Source organism: Eucalyptus grandis, chromosome 6 (genome assembly GCF_016545825.1).
Source record: "Eucalyptus grandis isolate ANBG69807.140 chromosome 6, ASM1654582v1, whole genome shotgun sequence".
NCBI classification, from domain to species: domain Eukaryota; kingdom Viridiplantae; phylum Streptophyta; class Magnoliopsida; order Myrtales; family Myrtaceae; genus Eucalyptus; species Eucalyptus grandis.
In genome coordinates, this window is record NC_052617.1 from 5,728,219 (window position 1) to 5,741,531 (window position 13,313).

General features: G+C 39.2%; 1 long non-coding RNA gene across 1 annotated transcript; it reads left to right on the forward strand.

Annotated features, from left to right (window-relative positions):
- Positions 1 to 11,027: 11,027 nt before the first annotated feature.
- LOC120294645 lies at positions 11,028 to 12,361 on the forward strand. Its single transcript, XR_005551881.1, has 3 exons — positions 11,028 to 11,260; positions 11,913 to 11,949; positions 12,037 to 12,361. It is a non-coding gene; the product is annotated as an uncharacterized LOC120294645 (long non-coding RNA).
- Positions 12,362 to 13,313: the final 952 nt, after the last annotated feature.

The window sequence follows — 13,313 nt, forward strand, 5'->3', positions numbered from 1 at the left end:
ATGATCTTGTTTTGAGAAAACTGTTGCCAATTTTCCCTGATCCTGGTGGCAAGTTCGCCCCAAATTATGGTGGTCCATATGTGGTGAAGAAAGTACTTCCTGGAGGTGCCTTGATCTTGGCAAAAATGGATGGTCGTGAGTTTTCCACTCCAGTTAATTCTGATACTGTCAAGAAGTATTATCCATGATAGAATTCGCCATGTCTTGTATTGAATTACAAGTATTTTATGATGAATAATATGCTTCAATCAGCTGAATTGTTCAAATTTGTCATAAATCTTGCATTTTTCTTCCTTGATGAATTGTGTGAAATAAATTGAATGTGTCAAATGAGATACTTTGGAATGATGAAAGGCAAGTCTTGTTCCATACACTATCCCATAAACTAATCATCGGTGAGTTGTGTGAAGAAATTCCATGCCCACAAGGAAAAGGGCTATCTCGCAAAGGGTACGTCAACCAAGGTGATGAGAGGCATTCTTTTCTCTATCCTAAACACTATAGGTGATCCATTGCTTAACCCTTTTGAGCCCATACACTTATAGATATTCTTTTCAAATTACCCCTGTCAAGAATCACCCCACATTGGGGCAAATGGGAGATAAAATGGCAGCATGAGGTGAGGAAAATGAATTGAAATTTTCTTGCTCTCACTTGCATCAATCTTCGAGTTGTGCTATTGCATTGAATTCATGTGTTAATTGAAGTGCCTTAGGATGACGAAGAGCAGTTCTTTCTTTATCATATACACTTCTATCCATTGCATAGCCCACTTGAGCCTATGAATTTATTTCATATTAAACCTAGTTGGTGATCATCCCTTACACTGGGGCAAGGCAAAAAGAACCATTCAAGTAACATGGCTTAGAATGCTGTAAAGGATTGTTGTGCAAGTTCAAAAAATAAGTGCAAAATAATGGGGCATGAAAAAGCAGTGTGCCTGGTAAAAGCAAGGCCAATGCCAAAAAAAAATAGTAAGCTGTATCCCCAACAAGGCGATACCAAAAAAACTCTCAAATGCTGTTACAATCAATGGAGTTGTGATAAAAAATCTTCGACGGTGAAAATGTCAAGATGATCACCAACTTTAACCCCTCCTAAACACTTTTTGAGCCTAATGATCCTTTCATTTCTCAACCCATGAACCAAGCCTATGTTATGTCCCTTGCAAAGTCTCTTCTGATTATGGCATTTGAATTAACTAAGGGGTTCACATGTTTTAAGCATCGCTCGAAGAAGTGCGAGCAAGATTATTTCTTTCTCATTTTGCAGGGTTCTTGACTTGTAAACCCAGGGATGATTACAGAATATCACTCATTTTTTCAAATAACCTCGACTCAAAAGAGTCCCCTTTGTTAAGCCGTTAACTAAGCCCACATTACGGTCCCTTTTAAAGACCTCTCAGATTGGTGAGATCGTACCACTTGCGAGATTGCTCAGACCCTTGTTTGACATGACGATGGTGAGATAGAGTGATTGACAAAATCCTGCATCAAAGGTCAGGATGAAATTGCCATTTTAATGAGGATGAGAGAAAAAGTCCTTTCAGACCAAAGGATCCCTCATTTGACACATTCATGACACTCATGTGTTCAAAATGGAAATTAGGTGGTGCAAGATTAATGGAAATCATCATGAACCTCCATTATAATAATGCATATTTATGATTACAAATGCATGTTGCTTCTCCTACAACCATGTTTTGCAGGAGACATATCCCTGAAGATCGGAGATGTTACCAGGTAAGTATATCTCTATCTATACCTTGAATATTTGTCATTGCACAGGTATTCCCTTTTAAGCATACCGACACTCAATTGAGTTGTCCCCCAAAGATTTTTCCTCCAGATTCAATCTGATTAAGGCGACCAAAGAATGGTTCGGGTCCTGATCAGATGATTTCTGTCACAAGGTTGGGCGACCGAAGAATGGTTCGGGTCCTAGCCAAGCAAAACCTCAATCTAGGCGACCGTAGAATGATACGGGTCCTACACTACATTTATTGCTTTAACAGGCGACCGTAGAATGGTACGGGTCTTGGAAAAGTAATTTCCTCATTCAGGCGACCGTAGAATGGTACGGGTCCTGGAAAAATAATTTTCTTCGTTGAGGCGACCGTAGAATGATACGGGTCCTTGACAACACCTATTCCTTATTCAGGCGACCGTAGAATGGTACGGGTCCTGGAAAATGAATCCTCGTTTAGGCGACCGTAAAATGGTACGGGTCCTAGACAAAACCTTTCTGTCATACTGGGCGACCGTAGAATGGTACGGGTCCTGGGAAAGTAGTTCCTTACAAAACCTTTCTGTTGTATTGGGCGACCGTAGAATGGTACGGGTCCTGAGAAAGCAACTCCTTTCTGCCATACTGGGCGACCGTAGAATGGTACGGGTCCTAGGAAAGCAGCATCTTCACAAAGTCATGTTACTATTCTAGGCGACCGTAGAATGGTACGGGTCCTGGACAGGTAACATTCACTACCTCGAATTACTTTATCCTCCTCGAAGGTAAGTTATCCCAGGTAGGTTCATCTATCATTTGCATTAGCATTTCCATGCATCATACAAATTGCATTAAAAAATGGAATTCATATTCTGACAAAAAATCATTCATTGCATGAGCATGACCAAAATTTAGGTCTCAATTTGTCTTTGAAGGCAACCTCGGCGAGCTCACCTTCAAAGAGGGGCAGCTGTTGACACCTAAATTTTTGGGGTTAATTTTTGCTAAATAATATATATAAAAAAAATCAAATCACATGGCATATAGTTTAGGCAAGTTTTATATTCCGTTAAGATTTTACGTAATATACACTTGGATGTGTTTTTGCGCAAAAAGGGGAATTTTTTGATCAAATATGCAAAAAAATGTTGCGCGGGGTGAAATAATATATTCGATGAAATTTTACGCGAGCAAAATTGGTAGTAAAATATACCACGAAGATACAATTTTTTGGGGTATAAAAGGAGTTGCGTACAAATCGAAAAGGGGGTTCTTTTCCGTTGCGGGTTCTTTTCCGTTGGGGTAAAAAAGAACACAAAAAGCAAAAAGGTCAAAAGTGAGTGACGGAGAGAGAGAAATAGTAAAAAGAAGGGTGAAACCCTAATCGGCTACTGTTCATCTTCCCGAAGAGCAACCGCGCGCCGCCTGCTCACCGCCGTCGGCCTCCGTCCCGCGCGCGCTGTGCCGTCCGCGGGCCGCGCCGCGCCGCCCCTCATCCCGAGCCGCCCTCTTCCGCCCGTCGCAGCCGCCGGTCTCCGTCCGCACGACCCGCGCCGCCCGACGCCGAGCCCCGCTTTGCCCCGCCCGTCCTGATCCGCTCGTGGAGCCACCGCCGCTGCGAGATCCGTGGTCCAGCGTCGGGATCTCTCCGCCCGCAGGTCCGAAGCCCCGGCGCTCTTGTCCCGACACCGCCGTGCCGCCCCGATCGCCGATTGACGGAGCCCGCGCCACGATCCGACGTTGCAGACGCCTGCGACGCCCGCTCTCGGTGCCGTGACGCTGCCGCGCCGATCCCCGAAGCCCCTGTTGCTGTGCCGCCGTCGCGCCGCTCCCGGTGCCCTCGCCGGAACCCTAGCCGGAGATTTCCCTTCGCCGGACCCACCAGCTTTACTTTTTCTCTTTTTCTTTTTCAGGAAAAAAAAAAAAGAAAAAGAAAAAGAAGAGAAAAGCAAAAAGAAAATTTAGGTATTTTCTTTATCTTATTTTTGCTTTATTATTTTTATTTTTATTTTATCTTTTTAGTGTAATTATCCTCTTATGTGAAATTGGTAATTCCATGATATAAAATTGCCTTGAAATTAGTGATTGTCAGTCCGATTTTCGCGCCCGAAATCCGACTCGCAATTACTTAAAAAATTGCCAATCCGATCTCCCGCCCGAGATCCGATTCGTGATTTATGTGAAATTGGCCAACCCGATCTCATGCCCGAGATACGGTTCGTCAATTTTGGGTATCAATATTGCTTGATTTGTTGTGGTATTACTTAGGTTAGTTTTCTTAAAAAAACAAAAATAAAAAATGTAGTTTTAGGGTTTGCATTCATAATAGGAATTTTATTTCGAATTTTCAAAAATAAAAAAATCAAATCAATTAATTTAGGTTGCTAGTTTTCTTTAAAACTTGGATTGCATGTTTAATTATTTGGCAATGATTAATTTCGAAATTTAAAAAAAAGGGGAAAAAGGGAAAAAATAAAAGTCATTATGCATATGTCGTGTAAAATTAGGGCATTTTTTGCACGTCATAGCATATTAGGGTAAAATTGCATTTAGTTTAATTTTAGATGTTTTTCTTAATTTACCATAAGTTTAGGTATTTTATTAAATAGATTGCATTTTAGGATTATCTAGGTTAAGATAATATTTTAGTTTTAAATTAGGATTTGGCTCAACCTAATTCCTAATATAAATTAAATAGGATCTTAATCTAATTAGGAAATTTTCACATTTCACCTAATTTCGAATTTCATGAAAAATACAAAAAAATGTCATAGGTTAAATTAGTTTTATTATTTAAGATGAAATGCATTCTTTTAGAAAAAAATTTCATATGCACGTCATTAGGGTTAGATTCATTGAGATGCATGTCATTCAGTATTTTTGCTAGGCCCATTTAATTAGAAATTACATGTCATTAGAATTAAGTCATTTAGTTAATATTGCATTGCATATTGCATGATTTTCATTAAAAAAGTGAAAACAAAGAAAAGGAATTGCGTGTTAATTAGAAACCATATCTAGGATTGTTGATGTGGATTTTAATTTAACGCTGCAGATGCTTTCGTTGCTTTGAGGTAAGTTCTGCATTATTTAATTGCTTTATTGGGTGCTAAATTGGTGGTTTGCGCACTTGCATGAACACCTCACATGTTAGGGAGATAGTTTAAAATCAATCCAAATTGCTTGTCAAACATTTTTTTCAAAATAAAAGAAAGGTACCGAAAGGGCGTTGGAGAAATCTAACGTAACCAAGTCCCCGTACCCTTAGTCTCTGGTTCGTAGGAGTAAAGTAAATCTCCCGTTACTTTACTAGGGTTTCTAATCGACCCACCAAAAATAGATTAGTGGCGACTCCTAGTTAAAATTCAATTGCATGTTAAAAATTCAAACCTAAGTCGCGAATTGGTATGGGCTTGGGAGAGCCCGAGTTAAGTCTAGGCTTAACAATCCATTAGCCAAACCCTAGGTGGTTCATACCCCAAAAATTGGGTCGCGACAAGACCTAGTTTATGCCTCCTCTCTCCAGGGCTTCTTCGCGGTGAGGCACGGCGACGTGGTGCCGGAAGTTGGTCATGGCGGTGCGGCAGGGCGACCGAGGTGCGGTGGCCGGCACGGGTTGCTGGTGTTGAGTAGAGACGGTGGCAGCGGCGGTGGCGTCGTGGTTGGGCAGGGGCGGGCTGCTGTGTTGCGGAGCAAATGCAATGGTGACTGGTTTTCGTGTTGCGGGAGGGTGCTCATGCAGAGGTGCTACTATGGCAATCCGACAGAGGGGAGCGGCGGAATCTCATATGGCGTCGGGGATGGAGGGCGGCGGTAGCTCGAATTGCGTCTGGCGCCGAGTGGAGGTGGCGTGAGTGTTGGATCGTCGCAGTTGCAGTAGGGGGTCGCGGAAGCTTGGGTTGCAGGCGAGTCGGGGCGTAGTGGTGGTGGCGCGTTGCTTGCGGACGAGCGGCTCCGCCGCAAGGCGGCTGGCACGACGAATGCTTCGAGCAACCACGGGGTGGAGCCGCTTCTCTCTGTCTGTTTTTAGGTTGCTCTTCTGTTGAGCTCTCTCTTGAGCTCCCTCCTTCTCTCTCCTGTCTCTCATTCCAACTTCCCCCCTCGAAAACCCTAGCTACTGAGAGAAGAAGACCCTAGGTGAGGACTGGGCTAAACTGGAAAGAAGAGTCAGGCCGGCCCTGCGCGAGAGAAAGAAAAGAAATAGGGGGCGGCGGGCCGGTTTGAGGCTAGATCCGGCCCAATATGCCCTCTAAGCAATTTTGCATTTTTTTTTTCTATTTTCTATTTTCTATTTCCTTTTTCTTTTGTTGTTGTTTTGTTTTTTTTTTTTCTCTTTTTCTCTTTTTCTCTAATAATTTTCTTTTTTGTACTTGAAAACAAAAATTAGGTGTCAACAGACATTTTCTACCACAAGAGTAACATTTAATGTCTTTAAAATTTTTCCTATCAGTGTGAGGTCTATTTTGGTTATTCTAATGTCTTTGTTTATTCCTACAAGATTGAGGTTTGTTACGATGTTTCTTTGTTTCTTTTTCAGAATGACAAGTTTCTTTACATTTTGGTTTTGTTTTTTCATTATAAGAGGGATCGTATTGAGCACAAAAATCTCCTAAACTTCTATTGGTGAGTGATTGTTCTTCCTTGAGTTATTTTTGTAATTTGATTGTATTACACATTTGTGTTCATTGCCTATAAACATAAGAGACTATTTCTCCATAAGAAAGTAGATCATAAGGGATTTGGCTACTGTATTCTTCTCTAATTCTATCTATAACCTGGTCACCTATTATTTAGGGGTAAACTAGCTAAGAATTTTTCTTTCCAAAAAGGTTGATTGCAGTCAGGTCTGATAAAAACCCTTTGAAGGAAGAGTTCTTTGTATTCTCTAAATCTCCCTAAGGATTTGCAGCGCATATTGGATAAGAGATCTTGGTTTCTATCTCTAATATGTGAAGGGTCTTTTATGAAGTGTTGTGAAATGGAATAGATAAGAGTATTCACTGCATCTTGGATGAGATGTCCTTGATCATCATCCATGCGTTGGCCAAAGTCATTGATTTTATAGGTAGTTAAAATTTGTATTCTTTGTTCATCAGTCAAATAATTATTCCACCAACCTTTTAGTTATCTAGTAAATCCAGCTACTAAAAGATTAGCAATAGCATGATCAGAAACATCTTGCTGTGTTTTGTAGGCATTGGCAAGCATTACCATGTTATTTAAAATATTCATGATATTACTTTCGGCAACACCATCTATATTCCATTCATAAATGGCATCTGGAGAGTATTTATTATGCATTTTTTGTGATGATTCTTCTTGGGTGATGTCTAGTGGAGTAGCTCTACCATAATAGAGTTTTTGAGATTGTCTCCAATTAAGTCTGTTTATCTCAGCGATTGATTCATTATTAGAGTCACTAGAGGGTTTAGTCAATGTACTAATGGTAGGTTGGTCTGAGGTGTTGTTAATAATTCGTCCTTAGAATTTAGGAGTGTCTAGTATAGGAGCAAACTCTATTTTTGATTTCCCTAAGAATTTTTTCTTTTGTTCTATGGCTTTGGCAAACTCTGGACTAAGATTTTTCGGGAATTCAAAGGCCTTAAAAATGGGCTTTTTGAGTGTGTCAACTTGTGGTGTGATGAGTTGAGTAGGATTCTGGACGGTGGATTCTATCATATTCAACTATTTTCCTATGGTCACCAAATGTTGATTTGTATAATTGTTTTGTTCAATGACTTTGTGAGTGTAAAGAGAGTCTCCTTTGTCTGGAAGCCTAAGGAGTAGCTGTTACCTCGCTATCGCCATGTTTTATTTTTATTCTCCTAAGAGGTGGATGATTGAATTCTATGGTTTCACCATTATCAAGTTTCCACTTATAATGATGATCTAAAACAATTTTTTTTTTTTTTTTTTTTTTGGTTTGAGGAATTGTTCTTCTAACCAATCAAAGAAAAATATATGGACTTCATATTCATATATGTAGTCATAATATTTTTGTTTGATGTCTTTTGCTTTATCAGCAAAGGTTTTGAAGAACCATTCTCTGATTTGTCTATTATTTTCATAATTAAATTCTTTATTAAGGAATGCCTTGTTTGGTTCAAAATGTTTTTCTAAAACATTAAGCTCAGCATTTATCATCTGTGAATAAGTTGGAGCATGATGAGGAGAATCTGTGTTTTCTAGGACAAGTTCAAGCTGATTTTGTTGGTAAACAGGCCTAGAAATTCCTGATCTATTGTCTAAACCACTAATTTCACGTTCAGGTGGTATTTTAGGATTATTTCTAGTGGTATTATGAGGTAAAGGTGTCGAATCACGTGTGGGAGTGTCTCTATGCGTACTTGAAGGAATAGTGATTATAGGCGGAAGATTAGGATTAAGATCTACCGACCTTGTATAAGATGTATGAAAAGAATGACTAGATCTTGAATCGAAAGATCTTCTGGGAAATCTAATGGTAACTCTTCCTTTTGGATGTTGAATGTCATTAGTCGGACTAGTATTTTGAACAACTTGTTGAGGGATTTGGTTTTCTAATTCCCATTGTTCTGGTAAAGTGAATTAATTCCAATTAATAGACCTAGAAATAGTAGTATTTGCTCTAGAAATGTTAGTTTGGAGGAGAAGTGTTTCTCCTCGTGGACTATGTTTGAAAGCATTTTCTCTAAAGACGGAGGCCATGGCTTTGAAATGGATCCTATAGACAAGAGCTAAAGGAATAGATCCATCTGCTACTTTGTAATTATGGGTTTTGATTTGGAGTGTAAGGGCTTTACGAATATTTTTATCCTTAAGAGAAACTGAGAAATTGGGGTAACAGTCAAAATGTATTAGTCTTTTGCAGAGACTTGTCTCTACTATTCCAACGATGGATTCATCATAGTTCAAGAGACGTGAATTTCGTAAAACTAAGAGAATGGATGTATTAAGACCTTCTTTTGTAAGAGGTTAATTCCTACTTGGACTAGTCCTATATGAATATAATTGTACTTTTGTTTATGCTTTTGGATGGACTCTTTATTTAAAAGATGTATTTTTTTTCATAAGAATTAGAAAGAGGAACATCCCTTTCTTCAGTGGCTATGACATAGTCTGATTTTTTAAAAATATTTAATTTTGATTGGCTGTATATTTCCTTAAGCTGTATTTTAAGAATTTCCCAATTTTCCATAGATTTGTTGAAATCTTCTATCCTTACTTCTTCTCTATGCATAGGACTTGGATCTGAGTCCATTTGTGATAGAGAACTAGATGAAGATATATATATATATATATATATATATATATATATATATATATATATATGTGGTCTTAAAGAATATAGGCAACTCCTCGCGAAATGTTACAAAGTAAACAAAAGTATCCCTTCGAAAGAAGTTGCAAAATGAACAGAGGTATCTCTTCGGAAAAAAGTTACAAAATGAATAAATGCAACCCTTTGAGAAATTTTGCAAATTAAATGAGTATAATTTCCAAAGGTTGTCATGAAAAGACACATATATAAAAATTCGGAATAATAAAAAAAAAATAATAATTTTTTAATAAATAAAATTTGAAATTTTCATAATTTCGAAAAATACTTAATAAACAAAAAACAACCTTTGAACTAATAAAGGTTAATAAGATAACCATACGAAATAAAATAAAAATAAAAGAGTTAGTTCTAAGTGAGTGTTGTGGGGTTTAGCCCACCCCTAACCCTTTCTTTAAATATATTAGAATAGGCTCACACTTATTAATTGGCCTATCTCCTCCCAACTTTTCTATGTGAGATAAGAAAAAACACACTTTATTTGTTTTACAAATAAACTTTCAATATTTTTCTCATAGGAAAAACAAACTACCTTTTGCCATGTTCTTTTTTAAGGAGGGGTTTGTGAGTTCTGAGTAAAAAAAAAAGAGGAATTTTCACGAGAAACAACGAGAAGATACCAAGTCATGTACCATAGAAGAGGAGAGACAAGGGCGAAAGGTGGCATTTGACCTTGATGACAAGTTCACTGCAAAATGTTGACCTCGAATCACGTACGAATTTAGATTGAGAATAAAATAAACTAATAGAAATGCATTTTAAGTTGGCTCGTTCAGGCATAGGCTTAGCCCTTTAAAACCATGAAAAAGTTAAGCTAGCTAGCTTGGCTACAAGCTCAAAAAAATTGTTGTGCATAACAATCATGATTAATCATGACTTTCAAAATTGAGATACGTGCTAAAAAAATATTGAGATTGAATGATGAAAGAAAAAAAATCGTAATTATATATTAGTTAAATTACTTAAACAATCTATACTTATCATCCAGCCTACACATTATGCTACATAGATATCATATTTAAGGAATATGGCTTTTATGTATCATAATGGAACCAAGCTTGGTCATAGCAGAGCAAGTAAAATCATCATTAGTATGGGGAACAAGCATTTCTCCCATACATAGAAAGAGAAAGAAACTTAGGCCGGACCGTGGACACTTCTTGATGGGGAGAGAGAGAGATATGGACCGAGTAGAAGAAGGATGGACCATGCAATAACTTCTTGAGGATCAATTGAGGATAAATGGACTTTTGTTGAGAAAAGATGGCACTTGCAGCCCCTCCACGCGAACATCTCGAAATGCAATAGCTCTCAGTGCCATCTTTCCTACGACAAGAGCTCCTATTAAGCTCCAAATCAAGTCTTCTCCTCTCTTTCTCTTTTTTTTGGAGGGAACAAACTCCTAAAGACTCCAAATGTATCGATCTCTACACTACACGAGCTGTATCTGTCTCACCTTAATGATCCAAATGCGCGCTTATATAGAGCTAAGAAGGATTGTTCCGTCCTTTTCGCTCATCTTCTCTCTGTCTTTTATGTCCAATTTTAAATTCGGTGATAGAGATCGAAGAAAGAAAGAGGGAGAGACCGTGTGCTCCTGGCAACAATGCCCTTCTACCCTCGTTGAGTGCTCTTTCAGTACAAAGATTCCTTGTGTTGGATTCGATGTTGCTACAAACAAAGGAAGAGTCAAAGTGGAGTCATATCCCACCCACATGCATTGATTAAGCCTACTACTCGAGAGCAAACCTTGCACACGTGTAGATCCCAGTCTTACATTTTAAACTCGTCCCTCCCTCTTCAGTTTTTCTCCACAAGACACGTCATCTGGATGGAAGTAGTGCAATAATAAGAGCACATCATAAAAGAGTTTTTGGACATCCTTCACTAAAAGACTTGTGAGGTTTAAGACATCAGTTCGATTAGAAAACGAGTATAAAGAAGCATATAGCAACACATTTATATATGCACTTTATCGCATCTGCATGCGCGATGCTCTAGAGCCTTCTGAGCTGGTACTGACCTAACAGAATCTGTTCTACGCTTTGGAGCGTTTGAAGATGGGCGCGCGCTGTGCTCACATCATTGAGGATAGACACACATAGAACCAGCGACAAAAATTCTCTCTCCAGGAGGCAATTCACGAGCTACTCTCCATCGAGGCATTTTCTCTCGATTCATTCACTGATTATTGCATCGGCACCGCTTCCGAGCCAGGTAACGATTCCCTGAGTTGCCCTGTTGTAGCGTAGATGCATTTCGTTTCATTGTCAACGCATGTATGTTTTCGACTAGATAGATGTTCTTCACTGTTTTTGCACTTTGTTTGTAGGTAGCTTTCGTTTTTTCACAAGCAGTCGAACATAAGCCATTCGATGAAATGTTTGTGAAAGACTCTACAAGTTAACTTGGTTTTCTTTTGGTACCTGCAAGTGCATTGCCATACATTACATCATGATTAATTAAGTTTTGGAGAGCGTGCGTCTATCTTCAAGAGTGTCACAGAGAGAAGCTCGAGAGAGAGGCTCAACATATGTCACTTGTGAACGAGATGATATGAAAGGGAGGAAGCCCCTATATATACAAATATAAGGCTAATCATAACCGTATTTTCTCTTGATCTAACAGTAGATATTACATCTCCATAACTATCAATTACCCGCATTTATTACATCTGTACACAATTACTATATTGCCCGCTCCCAAGAGTATTCTAGAATACTTAAGAAAACCTTAGAACATTAGGTTGAGGATCACTAGTTTATGGATCGGTCACGGCCTTTCTATAGAAAACCTCTGAATCGTGTTGATTCATTGGGCCATACATTTTTCTCCAACTACTTGGGTGATGCCCTTTTTGCATCTTCAGCATGGAAGGCCATCAATCAGGTTCAAGAGACCCTGAGGTGCGACTCTGCTTCCTTCACCAATCTCACCATCCTTTGATTTCTCCTCGTTGGCTTCATCTTTGCTTTTTGCCCTTTTCTGCCCAGTGAGATCAAGCGAGCAGTCGATCTCCTCGACTACCGCTCGCTTTGTTTATCAGCAACCTCCTCAGCTCCGTGTTGCCCCTCACGATTGTGAGCTGGAGGCCGTACATGTCGTAGACCAGGAAATTGGCCATCGCGGCACGACCATTGTAGACTGCCTGTCCCTAGCGATCTCCGGCATCTTTGCCAAGTCCAGGGCCAAGGTCTTGAACACACAGTACTCGAGCAGGTCTACGGTTCCCTTTTTTTCTTTCCCTCGGTTTCCTTCCTTTTGTTTCCTTTACCTCTGCTTAGCAAGAATCTATGCATTCTCCTCGTAGGAAAAGTAAAGCACCTTTTGCCATGCTCTTCTTTTAAGGAGGGATTTGTGAGTTCTGAGTCAAAAAAAGAGGAATTTTCACATGGAAAAGCAAGAAGGATACCAAGTCATGTACGATATAAGAGGAGAGACAAAGCGAAAGGTGGCATTTGACCTTGATACCATGTCACTGCAAAATGTTGACTTCAAATCACGTATGACTTTAGATTAAGAATAAAAATAAACTAATAGAGCTGCGTTTTAAGTTGGCCTGTTCAGGCAGAGGCGTAGCCCCTTAAAACCATGCAAAAATTAAGCTGGCTAGCTTGGCTACAAGCTCAACAAAATTGTCGTGCATAACAATCTTAATTCATTATGACTATCGAAATTGAAATACTGGCTAAAAAACCTAAGAGCGAATGATGAAAGAAGAAACTTGCGACTATATATCAATTAAATTACATGAACAATCCACCCTTATCGTCCATCCCACACAACATGCTGCATAAATATCATATTTAAGGAATGCGACTTTTATGAATTGTAATGGAATCAAGCTTGGCCATAACAGAGCAAGTAAAATCATCATTAGTATGGGGAGCAAGCATTTCTCACATACATAGAAAGAGAGAGAAATTGAGAGAGAGAGAGAGAGAGAGAGAGAGAGAGAGAGAGAGAGAGAGAGAGAGAGAGAGAGAGAGAGAGAGAGGAACCGTGTAGAAGAAAGATGGACCATGTAATGACTTCTTGAGGTTGAGGTTAAAGGGACTTTTGTCGAGAAAAGATGGCACTTGCAGCTACTTCACGTGAACATCTCAAAATGCAATAGCTCTCAGTGCCATCTCTCTTGCGACAAGAGCTCCTAGTAAGCTCCAAATCAAGTCTTCTCCTCTCTTTCTCTTTCTTTTTGGAGGGGACAAACTCATAAAGACTCTCCAAATGTATCGATGTCTACACTACACAAGCCGTATGCGCTCTTATA